Raw genomic sequence first — 25144 nt, 5'->3', positions numbered from 1 at the left:
TTTGAGAAATCCGAAGATGAAACTACCTAAAAGGTTTAATAGGGCGGAACAGCATTTATTTGCCAAGCAAACAGCTAGAGTACAGTTCAAAAGGGGTACAGTGGTTTATCAGCAGGAGGCTGGAAGGAGAAGAACATGGGCAAAGCGAATTTCAAGCTTCAGTTACGAGGTTAAAGTGAATTAAATAACCTTAAAGTGTGATATATGCTTTGATTTTGAATATCATTTCCCTCGTCCCAAATTTATATACGTATATATACAAATAATACATATACAAATACACACGTGAGCGAGCGCGCGCACACACACACACACAAACACACACCCCTACCCCTATCCTAGAGTTTTTTTCCCACCTTTCAGAGTTGTCAAGACTTTTTGTTTGTAAACTTTCAGATTTTGCGGAATAAGATTGATTACCTCTCGATGGATTTGACCTGTAAATGCATTTAAAGCACGATCACATTCTTTAACGTTAAATTTTCATTACTTTCTTCCTGTTTTTCTTGTTTTGAGGCTACGACAGATGTAAAAATGCACCTAATTTCTTCTACTAGAGAAAAAATCAAACTACATGATTCAGAGCAGTGTCTTTCTTAAATATGATGCTGCGTTTTGTTTTTGCTTTTTAAATCTCCTCTATCAGTAACTGAACTGTTACTGCAATGCTAGTATTCTGGGTATAAAGAAGACTTTAAGCAAAATGAATCTTTAAACAAAATAAATCCAGGCAGCTGACATTGCCTGTTTACTGATAATACTCAGGAGCTGGTGTATGTTTGTGAGCTTGAAGCTGTGCCTCCACGTGCATATCCATATACAAACAGATGTAAGCGCATTTTTTACTGTTGCTGTTGAATGTAACTGAGTCTTATTGCTAAACTTTATTCTGGTTCTGTCCCAGTGTTTCAGCACCAGAAGCAACTCCCTTAAAATTGAAGAGTGGTGCATTATTGAAACTCTCTATCAAACAGCTCTGGGGTTCAGCCTTTCTGAAAATGCTGGCTCTCGATGAGGTCTGACTGTCTGACTGCACATAAGCCCCTAATATGTTAATGGCCGTAGGGGATGCCTAAGGTACTATCTCAAGCTGCTTCGCACACCATATGTCAGGCCGTTAGCCACATGGATCTATTAATCAAAAAGAGCTGGAGAGGAAAGAGAGGGTCTTCAGAAGGGGGGAGAATGAGAGAGATGGGGGAGGAAGAGGGGAAAAGAAAAAGCATTTAAAACTCACATGTCTTAATTTTTTAAATAAAAAACGAATAAAAATATCTAAAGAAGGCTCCATCAATAAAATTTCTTTGCTGTCGAGTTAAAAACTGTTCATAAATGTCTACTAAGTAATTAGCATAGCATTTGGTTCTACTGAAATAGATGGATATTTTACCTGAGAGGTCTTATTTGGGTTTGCTTTATTGCAAAACTTCTATAGGCAAGACTCTGATGGCACAAAAGTTATTTTTGTTATGTACATTGTTTGGTAAATGTGCTTTATTAAAAGTAGTGGGAGGAGAATACGGAAATTGTATGTTTAGGGGATGTAAGAAGGTCATGGAGGGAGGTGCCTGGGGGATTTGTAATGAATATATAATTATTAATATATATTTGCATGGACAGTAGAGTTTTCACTTTTTTTAGTTCTTCTGAGAGTAAATGTAATGTGTTAAGATTTTTGTTTCTTCCTTTAGGCTGGCTTTATGATAAATGAAACTGCAAAATATACAGGATAGAAAATAGTACTTAATTTTTTTAGAAGGAGAAGAAATGAGAAAACATTAAAAGTTCCATCTTTTTCATTTCTTTGTTTTTTAGTAATATCTCTTGCCTTTGAGTGTTTAAAATTGTTTTCAGTTAAATAACTAGTTTAGAAAGTTTGCACAATATTAGATGTAATTATATATTCAGCATGGAGAGGGCATGAATGAGTAAGTATACTAAGTGTGTAAGAAAAATATTTGAATTCTTTCTTGAAATAATGACCATATTTGTCATGTGTCTTAAACTAATTCTTTTTAGGGAAATCAAGTGGAAGTACAGATTTTAAAATATCAGACCTATATCAGAAACAGAGCAATGAAAGGAAAACATATAGGTTCTTGGATTTACAAGTTACATTCTTTTCATGTGCAATGCTACCTGAGGATAGAGAAAATATAAAATAAAAAGTCAATTCAAGCATATTTACTTATTGTTATAATTGGCAGTAAGTGATGATGGGCCACAAGAATACTTAACTTCTGGACTATCAATTTTAAGTTTAAAAATCTATAATTATTGCTAGCATTTAAGAAAGAATACCCTTGAAAATGACTTTTTAATATTGTCATAATTAGTAGGCTTACACTGCAGTAGTTAATTTGTAAGATAATAGAATTATTGAAAAGTTTATTGACCTTAGGTTTAAAAAATACATATGTAAATGTTGACTACTTATATATATTGAGAACACAGATTATTCACTCACCCCATACGCCCTGTGTCATTAACAAAGACTGATAGTGCTCTATTGTATTGGATATGTAAAAGAGACAGGCAGCAGAATGTTTTTATGATTCAAAAATACATTAAAGAAGATAATTGTGTTAGAAAGTGCAAGATTACTTGAAAAAAGATAACTGTGAAATTGTACTCAATAAGAAACAAAAATTATATAGTGCGATCTATTACAATATTTACAGTATAAAAGTGGAGTACTTTGTGCTATGTATTAGATGGGAGGTATTAAATATTCTTTATTTTCACAAGGGAACCTGTCTGTCTTTATATAGAAGTAAGTGCTCAGTTACAGGGACAGGTTAATATTGAGAGGTGTTTTTAATTAAAAACACCACTGCTTTTGGCTAGTAAATTATCTGTGACTCTTTAAAAAAAAAAGATTTTAAAAATAGAAAATTGTGTTGTAGAGAACTGCAGTCAATCTGTAAATATGACAGATTCTAAAAGTCAATCTGTAAATATGACAGATTCTAAAAGTCAATCTGTAAATATGACAGATTCTAAAGCACTATATTTCATCCAGGAGATGATGAATACATGAAGAAAGAATCATCCTGAATTTCAACAGTAGCAGGTAGGGAGAAACACTTATTATCTTTAAATTTTGGTGCATGCCATTAGCCTTCATTTCTTTCCCTGTAGTTAAAAGGTAGCCCATATATCTGTCGCTTTGGGTTTCCAAAGACTCGTAACTTAATTCCTTCAGGCTATTCATCAGCACAGTAATTAAACTAGCAAATGGATGTAAATAAAGTGAAATTGGTTTCATGACAGATGAGGCGAAGAGGCCTCTGACATGAAACAAGGCAGGACAATAATGATTTCAGCAGCATCAGGCCATGGAAGGAACCCCAGCTGGATTTATTAGGTGCTGCAAGTGATTTGCTAGAAGCGGGCAAGACATGAGCACTCTTTAATTTGACAGGAATTTTGCATCCTAAAGAGCATATTGAAATATAAATTCAGAAACAAGTTCAGGCAAACTGTAAACAGATGTATTGTTAGACTGAAGATACTACTCAGTATTTTAAAAGGAAGAAGAAAAGAGAATGACATCCCCCTCCCTAATAGAAGAGCTTCATTTTCACAATTTATTATTTAATTGTGGGTAGTGGCAAAATAATTATGAAACATTTCGTTCTACTTAGTGAATTCTGTTACTATTAGATGGTTAGTAATTTTGGATGTCCAGGTTTATTTATCAGGAAAGCAACCAATGCAATAGATGATTTAGAACCCAGCACAAGTAAAACATTTGTACAAATTAGCAGTACATGCATACATGGGAGAGATATATGGCAAACTGGGAGAGAAGCCTGGATGGACAACTTATTTTACAGAGTGGGATTATTATTGTATTTAAATAAAATCTAGGATAAAAATCTGGCACCACTTTATTGCCTCTAGCGGTTTGTGCCTGGATACCCAAAGAACAAATTTCTATCTGCAAAGAGAAATTGTTTCAAGCCCTTGATCAGATGAATTCTTAAAATGAAATATAGATTTGTCCCTGCAAAATAAGCAGTTCCATGAACTAGAGGGAACCAAACTATAACTGAAAAATCACAGAATAAGAGAAGAAGGTGTAAGGAATGGATTCTTGGCTGGCTCCCCAAGAGTCAAATGAAAATTGAGTCACTATTCCACTACAATAAGGAAGTCACACATAGAATAAATAAAAGGCAGATTTTCACACTAGGAGCAGATCAGTCCCTTTCTCCATGAAAAGATGAGAAATGAACTGCTTTATGTTTAAATGTAGTCTCAATTATTTAAGCCTCCTTTCATGAAGAGCAAAGATAAGTAACTCCTCCAAATCCTCCATGAGTGGTGCCCTCCCTTTTCACAAGAGTCACGCAAGGTTTTCAGCACCGCGGCCAGCTCCAGAGAGGGTCAAGGGGAGAGCGGGCGGGAGGGCAGCTATTGACCCAGGAGAGGTGAAACCTAAATACTCCTAAAAATCTACCGGCGATTTAATTATTTAGCAGTGGATTCTGATCTTCTGTGGGATACTAAAGCCTAAGTCCTCAAATATTTTAGAAAGTGATGTTTCATAGGAAAGTGAGGAAGAGGCATGGGGGCATGGTGGGGGCTGGGGTAGAGAAAGAGCAGGTTATCAAAATTCTTAATGAAAATAAAACCTGAAAAAGGGAGAGAGAAAGAAAAACACCCACTGAATGCTACCTCCCTTCTAATGGTGGGTGACTTTCAGGCCAAGAAGGAATTTATTATGAAACTCAATTGGTTTTCTCCTTGAGCCTGCTCTTTAAAAAAAAAAAAAAGGAAAATATGCCTAATTATTTTAAAGTTCCTTTCCAATCGCAAGGCATAGCTAAGTCCTTTAATTATAATACAGTATGAATAGGGGGAGCATATGGAGGAGAATGTCAAAAAGAGGGTGCCAGGGGCAGATCCTCAGAAATCTGTATTCATTTCTGGCTCTTATTTGTTCAGTAATCTCTACCATCATAACTAAATCTTGAACCACTGATGTAGTTCGAGTTGTTGTTGACTTAATGTCAAAATTCAATCACTGGGGGTTTTGCATCAGCCGGGCTACTTATTTGTCTAATAAATCCGTCATTTTGTAAGAAAAATATTTGAGCAGCCGTACTTGACCTCTTGGTATCCACAAGTCACATTTATTTCTCCCAGTTTACAAATGCAAAATCGAGATGATCGTCTAACGCCTGGAGGAACTGTGTTGATTTCGGATTGGATTTTAGATGGAAATGTCTATTTTAAATACCTTGTGATTAAATTGTACATATAATAGGATCCATGCATTTTTAACTGGTTCCTGCTTGGAAACTTAACAACCTGGACTGCAAATCACACATACCAATGCCAAAAGGAAAACACACACACACACACACACACACACACGCACACAACCGAACCCACCCACTTTTCTCAGACAAATACTAAAATTTAGCCTCAAATGCAAGACTTTATTAAAACAAGAGTTTTTTTAAAAAAATAATTCTTCTATTAATGGATTCTCCAACCTTCCCCCAAAAATGTTCTAATTCCTGGAGGGTAAGGCTTCAGCCCAATCCCAGGAACAGCGCACACAGAATTCATGCAGTCTTGAGTCTACAACCAAACTGTAACTCAAGTCTAATGAAATCCATATCACCGTCTCTGAGTATTATTAGTTAAGGAAAAAAATGTGTTATATTTTATTGAATTAATTTTATTCTCCAGTCTAGAAGCCTGTTTGGATATTGCTTGAAAATATTCTATTGCTTCTCTCCTACTCCTTCTCCTTCAAGAATCTTTTTAGTGCAAAAATCTCTCCACAGCTCAAGAATCTTTCTCAAATCTTTGGCGAAAGGCAAAACAGTCTATTCGAGTCCATTGTAGAGTTGGGGAAAGTGAGACACTACCCATATATTATGGCAAAAGTACTTGGATAAAAAGAGACGTCTTCAGAAGGCAGACTAGAAAACTGCTTTTGCCAGTTGGCGATGGGACTGAAACAACTGGGGCCTCGGGAAGCTGGAACAACTGGAGGGAGGCTGCAGTATCTGCGAGGTGCGTCCTATGGACGCAGTCCCGCCCGCGTGGCTGGGGTGGTGGGGCGGGGATGTAGACTGGGCATACTTTGGCTGAGAGAGGAAAAGGGCCTGGCGACCTGCTCAAGTTTTGGATTCTTTTTTGCCTTCTTGCTCAGGGATGCGCGTTTGTGTGTGTGTGTGTGTGTGTGTGTGTGTGTGTGTGTGTGCTATTCAATAACTAGGGGATGCGTAGAGAAAGTGTTGCTGTAGCTTGTTTGTGTCTGAAACCTTCGCGATGGTCCGAACCCATATACAAGATATTTCATGCCAAAGGTGATCAATAAACAGGGAGGGTCTCTGACCCCCCGCTGCCTCCGCCCTAGCTCTGCGCTGGATTTTCTGCTCCTTGAAGTCCCGCGCAGGTTCCAGTTGAGTTTCGGTGTTCGCATGTTTTTCCTCAGACCTTTCTCTCCCATTCATTTCACGCTTGGGATCCCCGAGACCTCGAGTTTCTTTCTTTCTTTCCTTCCTTCCTTCCTTCCTTCCTTCCTTCTTTCTTTCTTTCTCTTCTTTCTTTCTTTCCTTTCTTTCTTTTCTTTCTTTCTCTTCTTTCTTTCTTTTCTTTCTTTCTTTTCTTTCTTTCTTTTTTTTCCCTGTCTTATGATTAGGGGAGTGCTCTCCCCGTGCATTTCTGAGCCTCCCCGTTTGGGCTACTCGGAGCTCGATCCCTGCGCCGCGCTCTGGCCACCCATCTACACAGGGCAGGGCTGGCTGGTTGGCGGCGGGGAAGCTTTCGCACCCCGAGCTTGCGATGCTCCCTAATGGAGCAGTCAGCCTGATGGGCTTCTCGTCCCGGCAATGGTCCCGAGTACTCTTCTGCATGTGCTCTCTTCCCTCTAAGACCTAGAGGGGTCGCTAGTGAGCAGCACACTTGGCACTGCAGTGGCTGTCTGGGGCTTTTCGCAGACTTCCTGCCTCTACTTGCTTAGAGCGTGCACGCCCATAGTGTTAGTGACCAGTCCTTACAGGGAGGATGCTGGGTTCCGGGAAACTATACCTTATAATAACCATTCCTGTACCTTTCTCATAAACATGTCACTTCCATTTCCAAGCCTGCCCTCCTAAATTTAATTACTTCAAATTTTCATTTTCCCCTCGTAGGACCTTAAGGCATTTAACACATTCAGAGAAAGGCACCGTGGCCGGGCGGGAAGAATCCTCAATTCTAGGCTCAGCCGCCTGAGAGCAACAATCCACATAACCCTAACCCCAGTTCCAAGGCTTGTGGAGAGTGGAAGGACCAGGTTATGTTTCTGTGGGTCATGCCACAAATCTGACTGGATGTATAGTTCAGGTATGAGAAGGTGAAGGAATAATTCTTTAGTATGTGAAAAAAACCGGTCAGAGTGAATTGACACATTTGTCTAATATTTGTTTCTGTTGCAAAAACAGTGATGGGGCTTTCAGAGTCAATCCATCCTGCTCCCTTTCTCACACCCCTCCTTTCTTCCACCTTCCTCCAAGAGAAAGGAAATGTTCTTGGATTGTGTGGATTATCCACTCGTTGATTGTCCACTTTGCCTTCTGATGTAGAGATTTCTGAAGGAATTTCATTTCTCGAATGTGATTGGGTGAGAAGAGAAGGGAAGTATGTGGACAAGTCCAACTCCCCAGGCTTTCTTGCCAGGACAACGTTCGCTTGGGCTTCCCCTTGGCTTCCAGATTCTTCTGCAACCATCAGTTGCAGGAAAGGACTTTTGCATTTACATTGGTTTCCTTTGGTTTTCCCGAGTCAGTCACTCAATCAGAACACGTATTGAGAAACTAGTACTATGTGCATGGACAATACTAGCAAGCTGTGAAGGCAGGTATGGCAAACAGAGTGGTTAGCAGATGGAGCAGGTCAAAGTGTTTCTGAGATAGATGTATTTTTAAATTCAGATGATCCTAAATGTACAAATGTATACGACATCATTTCTTGGAGAAAACTTCTATAAATACTCAACACTGCCTTTACAGTTTTGAAGTTAGCCCTTACCCACATAAAGTAGGTATAAATTTGTGAACTTTTTAATTGAGAATGAAATTGGAAAAGAAGGAAATGCTTTGGCAGTTTGAAAATATTGTTAGCTTGTGGAAATAGATATACTGTACTGTAATTATTAACAACTTATAAAATCTTAAATCAATATAAATTAATTTAATTATGATTCGTAATTGCATTATGCATGATCAATTTGAAACACTATGTTAAAGATAATTAGAGCTGGGCACCATCACTCATCAGTCCTCTAATAGCTTAATGAAAAGGAATGTCATGTACCACCTTTGGGTTAAACCTGTAAATTAGGATAAATGTTATTTTCCAATAAAAATGTGGTAAAATAATTGTACATTTAATAGACATTTTTATGACTCAATTGTAAATGTGTAATGGATTTTTTTGGAAACTGTATTATTATTATTTTTCATGGACCTAGTTAAGTATTTATTAGGGTTGATTGAGCTGTCAGTGTTTTTTCAGGATCAGGCCTCGAGGATTTGAATGAAGACTAACTTTTATGTAAAAATATCATGCTGTCCTCGAAGCGGGTGCCAAGAGGTCACTGCAGATGGAGGTCCTAACTTAGCATAATGGGTTTAACATTTCCATGACATCATCAGGGAATCTGAAAGGAGTCTAAGGATAATCAGAGTGGTCATTCAGAAGAACAGTAAATATTTTATGAGGATATATAGAAGCAGAAAAGATGGTCAGAAAGGTGATTCTAAGCTCCTTAGAGTTCTGTGAAGGAGGCTTCTCAGTTACTCTCAGAGTTAAAAGAGCCAATGCATATTCTTATATTAGCAAGACACATTTGAGAGGCTCAGAATAGGACCCAGGTTAGACATTAGTTTGTATAAGATCATTTCTGTTTCCTGAACTCTTCATATTTTGTCAAGGTGTCTGTATTTATCCTTTATATGCTTGCAAACAAGAATATACATTCACTGTTCCTAAGACTATTTTAGTTTGTTGATTTCCCAATATTATCTGGTACTGCAAGGTGGGTTCTTTTAAGATGATAATTGAAATTACCATAAGCATATTAGAAGTGTGTATGAATTAGATGAATTCAGTAAGCTCTATTAATTTATATTTTTTATTTTCTACTTTCAACAAATAATATTTGAATTCCTGTATTACTACGGGTCTTTTGATGGGATTCACCTTTACCACCAAACTTCTACTTCTAACCCAAGGCAGATATTGAAGAAAGAATTATATGTATATATATGGAGAAAGAGAGAGAGAGGGAGGGAGGGAGAGAGAAACAATACAAGCTCCACAAAACTTCATGCTTCAGAGTTTTAAACATTTTCTCTAAATTATGATCATTTTTGTTTCCAGCCAGATATACATAAATAGAAATAAACTTGTTCTGTTATTTGAAAAGGAGACATATCTTTTTTTAGAATATGATTAAGTACACTTGCTCAGGGATTATGTGGATTTGATGTTTGGCGTTAACCATTAAAATGGGTATTTTAGACTTTCAAAAATGCCAACTGGAATGAGTACTGAGTCTTCTCGAATTTATTTGTTTATTTTAATAAAAAATTATCTTGACACTTCTGAAAACAAAAGAAATTTTATCATTCCCTGCAGAAGATACAAATGCATAAGTGTTGGGAAAGGTAAATAAAATATTTTAAACTGTAAAATGTAATCTTCTCTCCCCAGTCTTGAGCTTTGAACATAATACCCATTCCTTGAATCTCAGATGTCATCATGCCAGGAAACCTTCCATGGTGTTCTGGCTCAGAAGAATCTACTTGTAAACTCTTAGATAAAAACTTAGGATTTTTTAAGGCAAAAATCCTCTTTGGTCACTTATCTCACATTTCCTCTTATTGTAATGACATGTGCTCCTATCTTTTCTACCATAGTAAAGGCTTCTCAGGAGAAGATAGTTTATCTTTTCTATCTTTGCATTTCCCAGTGTGTCTAACACAGTATTATGTAAAGTAGATAATAAAACTTTGTGTGTACAAATATTTAAAAACACACTTTTTACCTCTGATTATAATAGTGAGCACATGTAAATAATGCAGTTTATTGCTCCTCTTTCATATAATTCCGTTTTATTCTGGTGACTTTGCATGTAGCTGGACAAATGGCAAACTGATATTTTCAAGCTGGTGTTATTCTCACCTTCATAATTTATCTTAAAATTTGATTGGGTCAATTAGAATTTGGTTTTACAAAAAGCCGTTATAATTTTATTTTAAAACAATTTAAAAGGGGTTAATATTTAAAATATCATAATTGTCTTTATACAGTTTGTGGAAACAAAATTTTTACAATTGCATCATCTCATTGCAATTGGTTATGAACTATGTTTATGATCAAAAGCCCTTATCCCTTTGCCTAAACTGCAAATACACACCATTATTTATGCCATCGTAGGCAGATCTTGCCTTACAGATTTGGCCTTATATGCTCGCCAGATATTAACTTGAGAATGTCTCTGTATGATTTATCCTTTTTTTCCCCTTTGCACAGTCACTGAATATTGCAATGTAATGATTTCTGCAAGTGGACCAGTCAAAAGTCAAATAAATCATTCCTTTATAAGATGCAAAGTTTAAAGCACCAGTTAGTAAGTTTTGCTTCTTGGTAATGGGGCTCAGCAAATTTTACTTTCTGACACATTTTATAACCCTTCAGAGTAGGTGCAGTAATTACAAATGACTATATCACCACACCCTGCTGGTGCCAGGCTCTGCTCTAAGTCTCTCTGAGAATGTTTTTGATTGCAACTGCATAATTTTTAATGATTAAAACAATGATTTGATCGGTGCATCAACAATACAGTGTTATTTTGTGGGACTCTGATACCTGTTGGTTTCCAATAAGGAAAGGGAATATTAATGCTTTCATCAAAGAAAAGGATGTTAAGAATGGGTCTTATTAGAGAAACATAAGTGAGGCTTCTGTTTTTAAATATAGAATTCATCTTGCATTTTAAAACACCAAAGAAATTTTATTTGCAGTGACTTTTGTAATTCCAGTTTCTGAAGTCAGACACGTCTCTCATGTGCTAAGTTTTTCTTTGTCTACAAGAGACAAGAAAATAGAGCATTTCTACACTCAATCCTTTTCACATTAAAAAAAGAAAAAAGAAAAAATGAACTGGCCATGGGCCTGTACATTAAATTTCATGACTTAAAACCATAGCAATCAAATATTTTATAATTAGAATCATTATTTTCTTCATGTTTTGAGCTGTTTTACAAACAAAGAGAAGGCAAAAACTCCACACTTACACATTCCTACATTAAATGTAGAAACATTACAAAAATTAGATTAGGAAATAGATGAATATAATGACCTTACTCTCAATCATATGCTGCTAGCTAAGTGTTTGAGACTGAAAAATTGCACTAATGAAGCTATTTGAAGGCTTTTGTGGACAACTGCTTCCTCTTTGAAGATTAAATGAATGATGTTGATGTGATTAATCTTAGTACAGGGAGTGATGCAGCAGCTAGAAAATACCTTGGTGATTTTCATAATTAAACTGAATCAACATTTCAAAGAAATGCCAGTGTTATCACTTGTATATTAGAATTACATTCATTAGACAGAAGAAACAAATAATTTGAGCAAACAAGATTTTCCTTTTGGTGTACTGAGACTTCTATCATGTCTCAGAGTATCTTGCTATAAATCATCATTACTGTTTAATTTTGTCCTTGCCTTTTTAGCTGTTTTTGTGTCTCTGTGTGCCTGTGGAGTGCTGTTGATCATTCAAAGAATCTTGCTTATCCTTTACTTACTTTCAAACTTTTGAATTTTATCTTCTCTTAACCCCACGTCCAAGGTAGTTGTCTGCCCACTATGATCTTAGATAGGTCATACTTAATAAATTTGAGTTCTAATAAAATAAGACTTCTTGGAATTGCTTTGGTTACCTTGCAGAGAACTGAAGAAATCATAGCTCTGGTATCCTCACATATTTTGATAGATTTAAATCTCACAGACCAATGTTATCTTGATCCATTTCTTAGTTGTAAGAAATTTCTATTTTTTTCTTATTTTCTTAGAAGGATAATTCCAGCAGAGTCACTTTTTTTAGTGCTTTGTAGATAACTTAAATGAGAAAATCATCAGCACTATTTCCAATCAAACTATGGGAAATTGCCTTGGTAGATCAAGTAAAAACAGTTCTTCTGACTTCTTAGTGTAAGTACAAGTTAGGTTCAAGGGTTAAGGATTACTGCATTAATAGAAGTGCAGTGTGTTACTAGTTTTATCACCACTTTAAATTATTTTAAAGGTTTCTGGGTTACTCTTTGTAACCCTGATATTTGCAGTGCTCTTCCAGCTGTTGCACTGTCTTTCCTTTTCTGGTTGTTAATGGAAATAAGAAATGTTTTCCTTAAGGTACTGGATAAAGGACTGGTCTTTCTCTTCAGGGATCCCAATTTGAGTTCAACCTATAATCCTAAGTGAAATGAGTTTAGTGTCTGTCACCAAGTCAGTGGTGATTGAAAATACTCAGCTCCAAACCTGTTTTCCTGTGACTTTGTAAGGCAGAAAATATTGGAATGATCAGGTACCAAGGAACTCAGGAACAAAAAACTTTTAAAATAATGTGCCAGAATTGATCTAAGATGCTGGTACATATTCCGTGCCAGAAAGCCCCAGATAAAACTCAGCTGAATGGTCTATAATCCGTAGGCATTCTTTCTGAAATTGCCTTCATGTGTGCACCTGAGATGCCAGACAGTCACCTTGTACCTGGAAGTTGCCAGTTAACCATGACAGCAGATGAAAAACAAGATAAGTTTACCCCATTTGGGACTGCAGGATGTTCCATTGAAACAAACTTTTTAGCACTTTCTGACTACCCAAATCAAATCTAAGGATTTAGTGAACCAAAAGCACAACTTTCCCTCAGATCCTTCCTCCCATGCTTGTTAGCTGTAACCATAGCCGTCACAAGAAGCAGAAAGAAACAAGAGTCAGAGGAAACTCAGGATGCGGAGGCACAAAGAGACCTACAAGGGAGGAGAGCCCGGGAAAAATCTCTCTTCCACAGGGCATTTGCCAAGAGGCAGATGTGGACATGAAGAGAGTATGGTGGAAGGTGGAGGGAGGGAAGATGAGCAGCACATGCAGGGATCTCATTTACTCAGGGAGCAAACAGGCCAGCGCAGGACCAGTGTGGAGGAGCAATGGGAGAGATGAAAAGGGATTAGGGAGTTTTTGGGGAGGGGGTTAGCATGATGATTGTATTGTGTGTGACTGTGGGGCAAACAATCCTACATGAGTGGAACATACGAAAGGGCAGAGAAAGATACAAATAAGGAGAAGTGGAAATTGCAGAAACTGTGTGTAGAAGATAGGCCTTGTTAAATAAAGAGAGAGCCCCATTTTGCTTGTGATGCTGCCTCGTGACTAACTGGAAAATTGTGCATCCTTGAGAGGAAGTTCTTCTGGAGAACTCCATAATTATAATTCACCAGATCTGTCTGTTGTCCAGTTCCAGAGAGCTGAGGGCGGAAAGAGATAATTGTTCAATAAATCATTCTTATCAAGGACACTTTTTCTTTTCTGGAGCACTGTAAGAAGTTGGAAATGATTGAGAGGTTATAAAATTGCTCCCTGTTCTTCTTCCAATATTCTGTTGATGTTCCTAAGCTAGCCTACTTTGCCCTGTTTCTTAACTTTTCTGATGATACATTTAGACACCCCTTGCCTTCTTCAGCTTCACTATGTTGATGGCCAGTTTATATTTAGTATCACCTTTTCCCCAGAGATGGTTTAGATGTTTTTCCATTTCCCCTCCCCACTTCCTTTTCTGCTTTTTGCCAGTAGGACACAATTTCTTTTCCTTTGAGAAAGACTTTCCATAGAGAACGTGTCATTGAGGAAATTTTTCTCAACCTGCTTTACCTCCAGGCAGGCCTCATGGCTCTAATCACATTTCAGTTTAAATACAAGTTTGATATATCTCTAATGGACAGAGGTCACAAAGACTGAGTACACATTAAAATGGACTGTTGGTGGCCAGTAGTGAAACTCTGGCTCTTTAAATCTCCCATGTTACCTAAAAATCAGCATGCATTAATCTTGACCCTGCAGTCACTATTATTCTCTTTTCAATTTTGCCAAAAGTAAAACAGTCATTTATGGATCTCTGCATGTCATGAGAAGCTTTGTTTCTGTTGTAATGTAACAGATTACATTTTTGAGATAGTGTCTATTAACTCAATTTTAACTTCACCCTCTTAGAAATTCAATTTTCACTATAAATTATCTGGATTTCTACAATCTTTTCCATTCTAATGATCTCATTTAATTTCTCCTTGTTTCCGTCCACTGTAGTGAGATTGGCTTCTTTCCTCTGCTGCGGACACTCCATGCCTATTGTTCTTCTTGCCAGAATTTCTTGCCATTTGTCTGGCCATGGTCTCTTCAGTTGCCAAGTTCCAAGTCCATTTGACTTTCTCCATGGAGCCTATTTCACCCTCTCTAGCTCTAATTTATCTTTTTTATTTAAATTAATATAACGCTCAACTGTTTTGAGCATCAGCATAACGTGCTGGGTAAGAGCATAGACTAGGGAATCAGAATGCCTACATTTGAATCCTGGCTCCACATTTATTAGCTTTGTAGCCTTGAGCAAATTATATAAATTCTCCATGCTTCACTCTCTGATATATTCTACGTTGTTGGGTGGTGGGAGAATTTAATGGATTAGTATCAAAACACTTAGTGCAATGCCAAGCTGCAATGCTTGTCCAGAGGAAGCATTATATGTTTGTCATAACTTGTGTTTTTTTGTATTTTAGTTGTCATATGTTAAAAAATGGAAAGCAGAGGCCATGCTTATTCTCTTTAGCCATCCCTGACAGTGCTGAGATAACTAAGTACAAAAAGGCCTTTAACCATTTGCTTATGGATTGATTGTGAGAATTATAGTAAAATATCTCTTCTAATATGCTAAGTGACAAAAGAAATTCACCACGAATGTCAGTTCAAGAGTGAGTTAGACCAAGAGGAGTGTGATACCTCTGTAGGTAGGTCCCAATCTTACAAACATCTCCAAGTCTTAGACAGAAGTCAACAGGAAAATGAACAGCTGCACAACTCTTTGTCCTGGAGACTTAGATCTTTTGTCCATAGCTCACACTACTGCCACTAGGTGGGTGATGCAGCAGCCAGTTGCCTCTGGTTTTGTCTTTGGGCTTTCTTCTTACTATCAAAGAAAAGAAAGTAATTTGTAAACAAGGTTGACAGAATGTGTAAACTAAGATCACAAAAGGCGATTAAAGTAAAAATGGGGGAAAAAAACTCAGTTTGGTGTTTGGTAGAAGTCATTTTTTTCTTTTCCTCTCACTTTTCTTTAAAGGTTTGAGGGTTTTGTGGTCCTTAGCTTTATGTCTCAACTGCAAAAATTTCATACTTTAAACATGTTTGGGCCAGGCGTGGTGGCTCATGCCTATAATATCAGCACTGTCGGAGGCCGAGGCAGGTGGATCACGAGGTCAATAGTTCAAGACCAGCATGGCCAACATGGTAAAACCCTGTCTCTACTAAAAATAGAAAAATTAACCGGGTGTGGTGGCATGTGCCTGTAATCTCAGCTACTCAGGAGGCTGAGGCAGGATAATCGCTTGAACCTGGCAGGTGGAGGTTTCAGAGAGCTGAGAGCACACCACTGCACTCTAGCCTGTACAACAGAGCAAGACTCTGTCTCAGAAAACAAAAACAAAAACAAAAAATGAACAAACAAAAAACCGCAAAAGCTCCCCCAAAACCAGAGACATGTTTGATATAATATGATGTATTTTTGGTTGCCACTCTTTTTCAAAAATTTCAAATGAAAACCAAGTTGGTATCCTCATCGTAACAAAGAGGTATATGCAGGCTTTCTTGATGATTATTTTTATACTATTTCTATATTTTAAAGATATAGTATATAATTCCTTGCCATCCTAAATTCTATGGCTCAAAACATGGCAGTAGAAATATAGTTTACATGTGTAAATATATTTTTATTATTCTCTCCTTTTGTAGGAGGCCCAATTTTGTGGAGTTGGTGCCTAACAAACAGCAAACCACTCTTTGCTGGGCCCACCTCTTAAAGGAGGTAAGAATGAGTGCAATTAGGAATTGACCCTCCTTGTCTATTACTAAGGAGTTGCAAGGATCCTTTCCCATGTCAGGACAACTGATGTAATGTTTTCATTCTCTTCATGACAGGGGTGGAGAGAGCTGGGGGTAAGGTAGACTCTAAATATACAATCATCCTGTAGTTCTTGAAGGATTTTTAGAAGCCAAGCATAGCCTAGGGCAGTGATCTAGTCTAGAATAAGTGGTGTGTTTGTGTCTCTATGTGTGTGTAAGGCAGGGGTTAGGAGAGGAAGTGGTGGAAATAAGAGAGTGATAAGTTGGAATGAAGGGAAAGGAGATGAAATTTTGGTAAATTCTCTGTAAGCAGAATTGTTTAAATAAGTCTGCTATCTGAAGACAGCTATACTACAAATGGCTTCCTTCTATATATATAGGACTAGCAAGATTACATCTAGGATATAGGCTGAGTTTACATAGGATTATTCTCTTGTATTTCATACTCTCATTGAAGAATCAAACATAATTTTGAATACATATATGTATCCATATATATGTAAATTCCAATAACTTCAATGTGACTTGTGTTTCTGTTAAATACATCCATTTCTATATCTTTATATGTATGTCAGAAAGAGGAAGACTATGTAAAATAATTAAAATGGCTTTTCTAAGAAAATTTAATTCAACTGAATGGCTATATGAAACAAGCCTTGTTTAAGAAAGTAACACTGCTTTGAATCTTGTTTTTAAAAACAATCCATTTTCTATGGACTATGTATAGAACCCTCAAATACTACAATATTTCTTATGTAACTCCAATTAGATCCAGATTTCTGATGTCAGTTTAACAGTAGTTCAGAGCCAATTTCATTTTTTTTTTTAGAAAGTATGAGTCAAGACTATTTCCTATTGAAACTGCTTCTAGAGGTCACACAACAAATTCTGTTGCTGCTCTTTCTTTCCTTGTTCAATCTTTTTCCTTGACCTAAATACACTTCTGTTGGACCTTAAGGTTCAGAACATCTGTCTACAACCTTTTTCAGAATCTCTCTGGAGGCTCCGTTTTGCTCTTTATTGTATGTTACTAACCGCAGTAGAAGCCATGAACACATTTAATTTCCTTACAGGTCCCAGATTGCCTAATTGTCAGTGACAGCAATTTATGTTCCTATGACCATTCACTGTTACATACAATTAGATTTTATGGTATCAACTCATGGATCCAGTGATGTTTATGTAACTCAATTGTGTAAGTCACTATATTTTATGGTCCTTTCTTCAGAAATGCTTTTCTCTAAGTTTTTCGGAGTTACAGATCCCTGACAGTCATATTGCTTATTGTGCCTTCTTATTCATATGAATTAGAGTTGAAGTGTCAAAGGCTTAAGCAGATGAAGTGTCAAAGGCTTAAGCAGGTGTCAAACACCATAAATGCATTCTGTATGGCATCTTATATCACTACAGAAAAGTCAAATCAACAGCAATATGAACAGGTTAGTATTCTTTACCTATTTGTTATAATCTCCAGCTTGTCCTACTAAACTATGGGAAACATAACTGAATTCACTTTTATGTAAATGGACTACAGAATGTCATGTTATTATGAAATAATTCTCCTGAAATTACTTTAGATAAAGAGCCAATTCTAAGTTAGGACTCAGGTATTTTGCCTAGCTGACTATCAGTCATCTGCAGACTATCCCTTTATCTGATTTCAGAAAGGGAAAGAAATTGGAGATACTGGAAATTCCAGTGTGAACTATTGTAATAGGCATGATTTGGTTTGGTGCATGAGATGAAGATCAAAGCCCTTTAGAATGGAAACATGGTCCTTTAGGCTGTTGTCAACTAAGAGAAACTTAAAGCTGAACTGAACTGATTACAAGTCCCTTAAAGAACAAAACTTCCAAAGAGCAAAAATACATCTGATATGGCTTTTTGAAAGTGGTCTCAAAGATTTATGGTGAAACATGATCCTATGGAATGAAAAAGAGGAGGTGTAAAACAATTATGTTTACAGTTAAATGCTTTAAGGCAACAACAAGGGCAGAGAAAAGCTGAATGAGTTAATGCTAACAGAGTTGCAGAGTGTGAAGACTTTTGCAATTATAGAAAATCAAGGGATAAAGAGGATAAAGAGATAGAATGAACTATATAAGTAGGTTTGTGAAATTGATGATAATTCTATACTGGCTGGCTTGTTGAGCTCAGAGAAATGTGGTAATACCTAGTGATTAGGAAACTGGATAGACACTCAGGTAAAATATATTCCTATATATATATAGTCTTACCTTGTGGTTTAGGACAGGCAGTCTAATTCTTTTACTTATTAGTATAACCAAAATCAGTCTTCGTCTATTTATCTAGGAGGTCTAACGTTTAGTGAAGTATTGATAATTGAGTGTCTTGCAGGTCTTTGTAAAGTCACATGTAAGTCCATATTTATTTAGTGGAGCAATTGTTCCTTGTTTAAACAAAACAAAGCCCAAATAACTACAAAATTTAAAAAGAATTTGCAAAGTTCAAAACTAAAAGCCCCTTGAAGTCAGAGGCTGTTTTTTTTTTATTCTGTCAGTGCTGGGCCCAGTGCCTGGCACATCTTAGGTACTCTCTAGTGTTTAGGGGTTTGATGCAAAACAATTTGAAAATGACTAAATTGGGTTATTTTGGAAAACATAGATTCATCAAAGGCATTTTATGGTAGAGTCAGTTATGCTGATCATATTAATTTTGCTCCATTCCAATCACAAATTTAATAAATATACCTGGCATTGCTTTGCATTTCCTGAGTAATCTAAGTCTGATATGCAATGCTATTCATGGTAGGCAGGCTCTAAAAGGGTCCCTAATGATTTCTGCCTCCTAGTGTTCATACCCTGTGTAATGTTCTCCCTTTGAGTATGGGCAGGACCTAGTGCCTTGCTTTTATGAGTAGAGTACAGCAAGAGTTATGGCATGTCCTTTCTGAGATTAGAATAAAACACTGTGGCCTCCTTAGTGGTTTTCTCTTGCACACTTTCCTAAAGATAGACGGAGAACAGGGGTGGGGCAAGAAGAGGAGGGAAGGGGTGGGGGGAGGGAGAGAGAGAGAGAGAGAGAGAGAGACTGAGAGAGAGAGGAATATTGATTCTGTCTTTCCTTTCACTTCATCAATGACTTTTTATCTTCCCTGTCTTCTAAGTTAGCCATCTTGGACGGCTGGTTTGAGTGCATATTTGCTTCCAAACTTGTCTTCAAGTATATGAAGGCTGGTTATATAGAATTATATAAAAAATTATCCTAAGTCTTCTCTGTGCACAGAGCAAAAATTGTTATATTCTAAATAAATAATAAACGGCAGGTGAATATATTCAAAGGTATTTAGAAAAATGTGAAAAAAGTTTTTTACAGAGAAAGTGCAATGTTGACTAAACTTACATTGTTATAAAATGTATCTATAATTCATTTAAATGTTATTTTAGTATTTTTACATTAATTTGTGTATATTAATACTTGCAAAAATATTGTTAACATTTGTACACTTCACGACCCTTTTGGCAATCTACATTGCATTTCACCTGCTTGTACATTCATTTATTATATTTTGTCATGTATATAATCATAGCAAGTAGCAGTATTCTGTAGGCTTTGGTAATACCAGGGAGTTAAATTATCTTCAAAATAATATTCTATTCATGAGTATATACTGTCCGAGAGAACACTGAATTTTATTAACTATGATTCTGTAACTTCTGAAAATTCTTGGGATGGAGAGAAATGTTTTGTTTTTTTCTTTACTCTTGCCACATATGGTAATTTTCTGAATCCATTATTTTTATAGCATGCCATTTAAATATGAATATTTTAGAAGTTAATTGCAAAGATCATAAATGTGATAGCTGTGAAAAGCATACTAAAGCCAGTTATATCTTTTTAATCAAAAACAGAATCTGAGGAAAAAACTTTTTCATATCTTTCTCTTCATGATAATCAATGCGTATTTATTACTACCCACAGGCACTATACTAATATCTGTATACCTTTTTTAAAATTCATTCAGTGAGGAGATTCCAAATTCACCTATCCCATGAAGATTTAATAGAAGTAATCCTCACTATTATCTCTTAAACTTGGAGCGTGGTTTATTGTTCACAGAATATTTTCACATACGTCATCCCATTAGTGCCTCACAATGACCCTGGATGTAAGAAGGACACTTATTATTATTCTTACTTTGTAGAGGAAGAAATGCAAGCTGAGAGAATTTAAGTGATCCCCAAAGTCACAGTTAGAAAGTGTCTGCTTGGGTCCTGAATCTATCTAATTCCTAGCCCAGTGCCTATTCTACACATTGACTTTATTTTGCAAGTTCCTGACAGGTGCAATCATACCAAATTTATGACTAATAGGTGTTGAAATGTCTAACGACTAAGATAGGTGTATTAGCTCTTAAATGGCTCACATTAAATGTGAAAGAAAATACAACCACTTTAAGAGTCCATGTTTTACTCTGTCTAAAACAATTAATTTTAGTGATATTTTCTTTGCACTTATTTGAACTTAGGTTTATGACCCAACTTACTCAACAAGTGATAAAGGAAGCATCTCTGGTTTCAGTTCAAAGTGTATTTAGTATTAAAGGAATTGGCACGCTTATTATTCTGAATCAAGGAGGGTCCAGTTAAAATCGAATCCAGGGCTTGATTGACTGCTTTATCTGTTTTAAAGTCATGTTTACAAAGATAATGTTTGACACTAACTTCTTTGAGAGATCTGAAGGCCAGGCAAAGCTAGACACCCACCAAGGACTTATGTGCTTGTGTGTTTGCGCAGCCCCTCCTCCCTACCACTTGGTCTTTGTTAGGCATTGGATGGCCTGTAACATGACTGCCTAGCTTTGAGACTGTGGTTTAATCTTCTAGCAGGGATCACTGGGCCATAGAACATTGGTCTCACTGCTGTAGGATTCCTACTGGCTGAGCTGTAAAGTTTTATTCCAGTGTGTACTTTTTAGGTGTTCAGCAAATATTTGTTAGAAAATTAATTAATATACACATAATTTTCCAACTGAGAAACTTTCACAAATCCAGAGGAAATGTGGTTCCCAGATCACTGGGCATGGGCCTGTTATTTTCTTCATCAGAATTTCCTTGGGTTGGTTGAGATATCTTAAGCATGAACTTGAATACTCTTCACATTTGGGGTTCCAGTTTCCTGATCAGTGGTTGAAAGGCAGTTGCTGCTTGCTGACAAGGGAAGGGAAGGGCTCCCAGTGGGTCTCTAGAGAAGCCATGTTTTGTGCAAGGGGTGAATGCTGGGCTCAGAGTGCCTGGGTCAGCCAGTGGTTTTGGTTGTTTGCCCAAGAGGGAGTGATTGAGTGGAAAGCACCAAGGTTGACTTGTTGATTAAAATTATAATTCAGCATTTACATTTTCAAAGTACTTTATAATTGCTAATGAGCTGTTTCTCAAAGTGGGCCCGGGAGGAAGGTCAGCAGCCTGGTCCCCATTGTACAAATGAGGAAACTGAGACACGGGGATGTTAAATGACTTGCTCAAGGTCACACAGCAAGTTCACTCAGGAGGCAGCTTCAGTTGAACTTTAGAACATGGCTTTCTACAGCTGAGCTTAGGGTCTTGGGGGATCTTTCCTACGGGGAGTTCTCTCATCCTGGGGCTCTGTTGTTTAATTATGGCTTGATATGGATCTGAGATCATCTAATAAAATGAGCTGAAACAGCCCTGCTCCTGAAGGATGGGAGGTAAATGTGGTGCTGACGGCTGAAAGAATAATTCTGGGAATGCGCTACTGTGGGCTGTGCTGGGCTGTGATTTTGCAAATTCTGCTCAGGAATATTATTTTCAGGGTCCCAGGGTTTTTGCTCTCATTTTCTAACAAATCACCCAGGCAACGTTTTTTCCTACAGGCTCACTCTTTGAGATTAGCTCATGTTCATAATAATCTCCCCTTTAGATTCTTATTTAATTAAAATAAACAGACAGCCATAATTTTTTCCCCTGTTACACTGAAATGAAGCAACTGCTCATCCCTTATCAGTGCTTACGGGAGGCAGAGACCTTCGAAAGCCCTTTGAGTCATGTTGCTGAGGATAGTTCTTCCTCTGAGCTCCCCAAGTCACTGTGCACATACCATTATTTTTGTATTCATGACATGACATTATAACAGATACTTTCTCTGCCACTTTCTAGAAAAATTTTTACTACTCTTTGTGTCCCTAAGATTTTTTACTGTATCTGTCTAATCACAGGCACTTAGTATTAAATGCTTGTTAATAAAAAAAAGTTTTTTTTTAATAAGTGGCCAAACATTTTTTCTTCTTTTCAGGAAGGAATATCAAAGTAGAGTGAGAAAGAGGAAAAGAGAAAAAAGAAAAGGAATTGAAGTAAAGAGGAGTAGAAAAAGCCTGCTATTTGGAAACTTTGATTACTATTTATCTTACATAACCTCATATGCTCTTATTAGTAAATCTTTTGCAGATAAAGAAATAAGAAAAGGCAAAAAAAGAAAAAAGGAGCAAAAGAAAATGCATAGATGGAGACTGTACTGGTTGTCCAGGTGGAAATATGTCCAACATTTGTAGATTTCATTATAATAGAACAAAATTAGCTTCATGCTGAAAAAAGCCACCTCTCCCCTGTCAAAAAATGAGAAGGCCAGTAAGGGAATTACCTGGAAATTGTGTAACTGCTGCTTTCAAGGGTTTGGTCCAAAAACTGGATGAGTTTGTATTTCATTTTTCCCTCTTCTAAAAGTTTCCAAGATTTTCAGTGTGACTTTTAATTACAGGAGTGTGGGGTGAGGAATATCATCCCAATTCTTGTCTGCTATTGCTTCCATTTTCCATTTATAATAATCCGAACCCTACAGCCTGTACTGGGGATATTTACATGTCTGTTCTTGGAATTTTCTAAGGAAAGGCTTATTCACAATTCCACAGCTGAAGTACTTCAGGAAAAAATCTTTGGTTAGTGAGGGGTTGAACAGATGCATCGTATCAATGGAGGTAACTGTGATATATTTGCCACTGTATAGGAATAAGAGTCAGAGATCTAAGTTCCATGTTCATATCTGTCACTTACTAGTTATGCTGAGTAAGTTGCTGAACTTTGTGGCTCAGTTTCTTCATTTATAAAATAGGAATAATATTTACATTAGACAAATTATCAAAACTAAAAAATAAAATATAAAAAGAAAGAATATTGAATTATGAGAAAGGGAAAAAAGCTAAGAAAAATTCTTTTTTTTTTTTTTTTTTTGAGACGGAATCTTGCTCTGTCACCCAGACTGGAGTGCAGTGGCATGATCTTGGCTCACTGAAAGCTCCACCTCCCGGGTTCATGCCATTCTCCTGCCTAAGCTTCCTGAGTAGCTGGGACTACAGGCGCCTGCCACCACGCCCAGCTAATTTTTTTTTTTTTTTTGTATTTTTAGGAGAGACAGGGTTTCACTGTGTTAGCCAGGATGGTCTCGATCTCCTGACCTCATGATCCACCCGCCTTGGCCTTCTAAAGTGCTGGGTAAATTACAGGCATGAGCTACTGCGCTCGGCCAAAAAATTCTTCTTGAGAGAAAAATGCTAACTTATAAATGTAGGAAGAATGATAATGTCAGAAAATTCTCACTTTATAGTCCCTAATGTAATAATTGATTCAGGTGTATGTGATCAGTGGATGCTAAGCCATTGGGTGAAAGGTTGTTGAGGGGTAGGATATTCATGGCCTAATAGAAATGGGAAAATTTTATGTTTACAAAGGAGGGGCCAGGTGGTCATCACCTTAACTACAAGGTCAATCGTAGCATAACACCTAGATTAACAGCCTGACATTATTTGCTACTATATAATAAGATTTGAAGTACCTAGTATCACTTTTATGAACTATTCTGGCCAGAAATTTAATCTATATCTAATCAAACCTCTAACCTAAATTCCAGTTTAGAAAATACAAGAGACTTATACCTCTGTATAAGTTAAAGTTAGAAAACAACTACTTAGATCTAGAATGTGGGATATTCTATATTTATGGAATAATTTTTTTCATAAAAATTGCGTAATAATTTTTCAATTTTATTAGGTATAATAATATTGTGGCATATTTAAGAATGTATTTATGCGTATATCCACACAAAGAAAATATGAAAAAATATTAACAATTATTTAATCTAAATGGAAGGTATATGTGTGTTCATTGTATTATCTTTTTCAAGTTATTGTGTTTGGATGTTTTTATGAGTTAGAAAAAATTTAAACAGGAAATAAGGTAAGATACTCAAATAACACACTTATGATAAAATAAGCTATTGTTAATGTAGCAATAGTATTTATAATGTATCTATAATGGCATAGGAAATTGTTGACTAATATGTTGATGGTGAGAAGGTCAGGAACAAAGCTTATCCCAAAAGGAAATAAAATTCTCATAGAATAAAACAGTCTGAAGACTGTTGACACCTAGAAAATACATAAGATTTTTTTTTTTCCTTGTTGGGTGCAAGTTTTATTAGACTTACAAAATGGTATGTCATCCTCCTGGTCTGAAGACAGGTTTATGTAGTGATGCTTTGGGGCCAACTCAGGAACATTATATTAGTGGTACATTGCATTTATAATGCATTTTTTATTTTCTTAATCTGAATGCACCTACTGTTACGTAGGTATCTCCACCAATTATATCCAATCATCTGACTGTATTCACACATTAATTTTAGAAGTCAAGGATTTATGCTTCCATTTATTAATGAAGAAGCTTAGTCTATGATGACACATGGGTTACAAGTATAGAACCAAAACCAATTATTATTCCCAGCTTAATTAGAGTGAATGGGTTACAATTTTGTTTCAGGTTTACTTCACAAAAATACCCTGGAAAAAGTAATCCAATTATCCATATTATTACTAAGATATTTAAAAACTGCTTATGCCCTCAATTGTGAAAAGGCAGCTTAGATTTTAAAGTTATTTGTTATGGTTTCATAATAGACCATGTGATTATGCTGTCAGTGCCTTAACATTAAGGTA

At 36.5% G+C, this 25144-nt stretch overlaps 1 protein-coding gene and 1 long non-coding RNA gene across 6 annotated transcripts in view; one reads left to right on the top strand and one right to left on the bottom strand.

Moving 5' to 3' along the window:
- Nucleotides 1–25144, bottom strand: part of LOC134728806 (uncharacterized) — a 569286-nt gene that overhangs the window by 23248 nt on the left and 520894 nt on the right. For both annotated transcript variants that reach the window (XR_010109631.1, XR_010109630.1), the window contains exon 2: nt 15064–15250. This is a non-coding gene — a long non-coding RNA (uncharacterized LOC134728806). The remainder of the gene's footprint in view (nt 1–15063; nt 15251–25144) is intronic.
- POU4F1 (POU class 4 homeobox 1) overlaps nt 1–25144 on the top strand; it is a 218336-nt gene that overhangs the window by 9648 nt on the left and 183544 nt on the right. For all 4 annotated transcript variants that reach the window (XM_063595821.1, XM_063595818.1, XM_063595820.1 and 1 more), the window contains one exon: nt 3023–3073. The gene's annotated coding sequence lies outside the window, so the exon portion shown is untranslated. The remainder of the gene's footprint in view (nt 1–3022; nt 3074–25144) is intronic.

Source organism: Pan paniscus, chromosome 14 (assembly GCF_029289425.2).
Source record: "Pan paniscus chromosome 14, NHGRI_mPanPan1-v2.0_pri, whole genome shotgun sequence".
Taxonomy (NCBI): Eukaryota; Metazoa; Chordata; class Mammalia; order Primates; family Hominidae; genus Pan; species Pan paniscus.
This window is presented reverse-complemented; position numbering and strand designations above follow the sequence as displayed.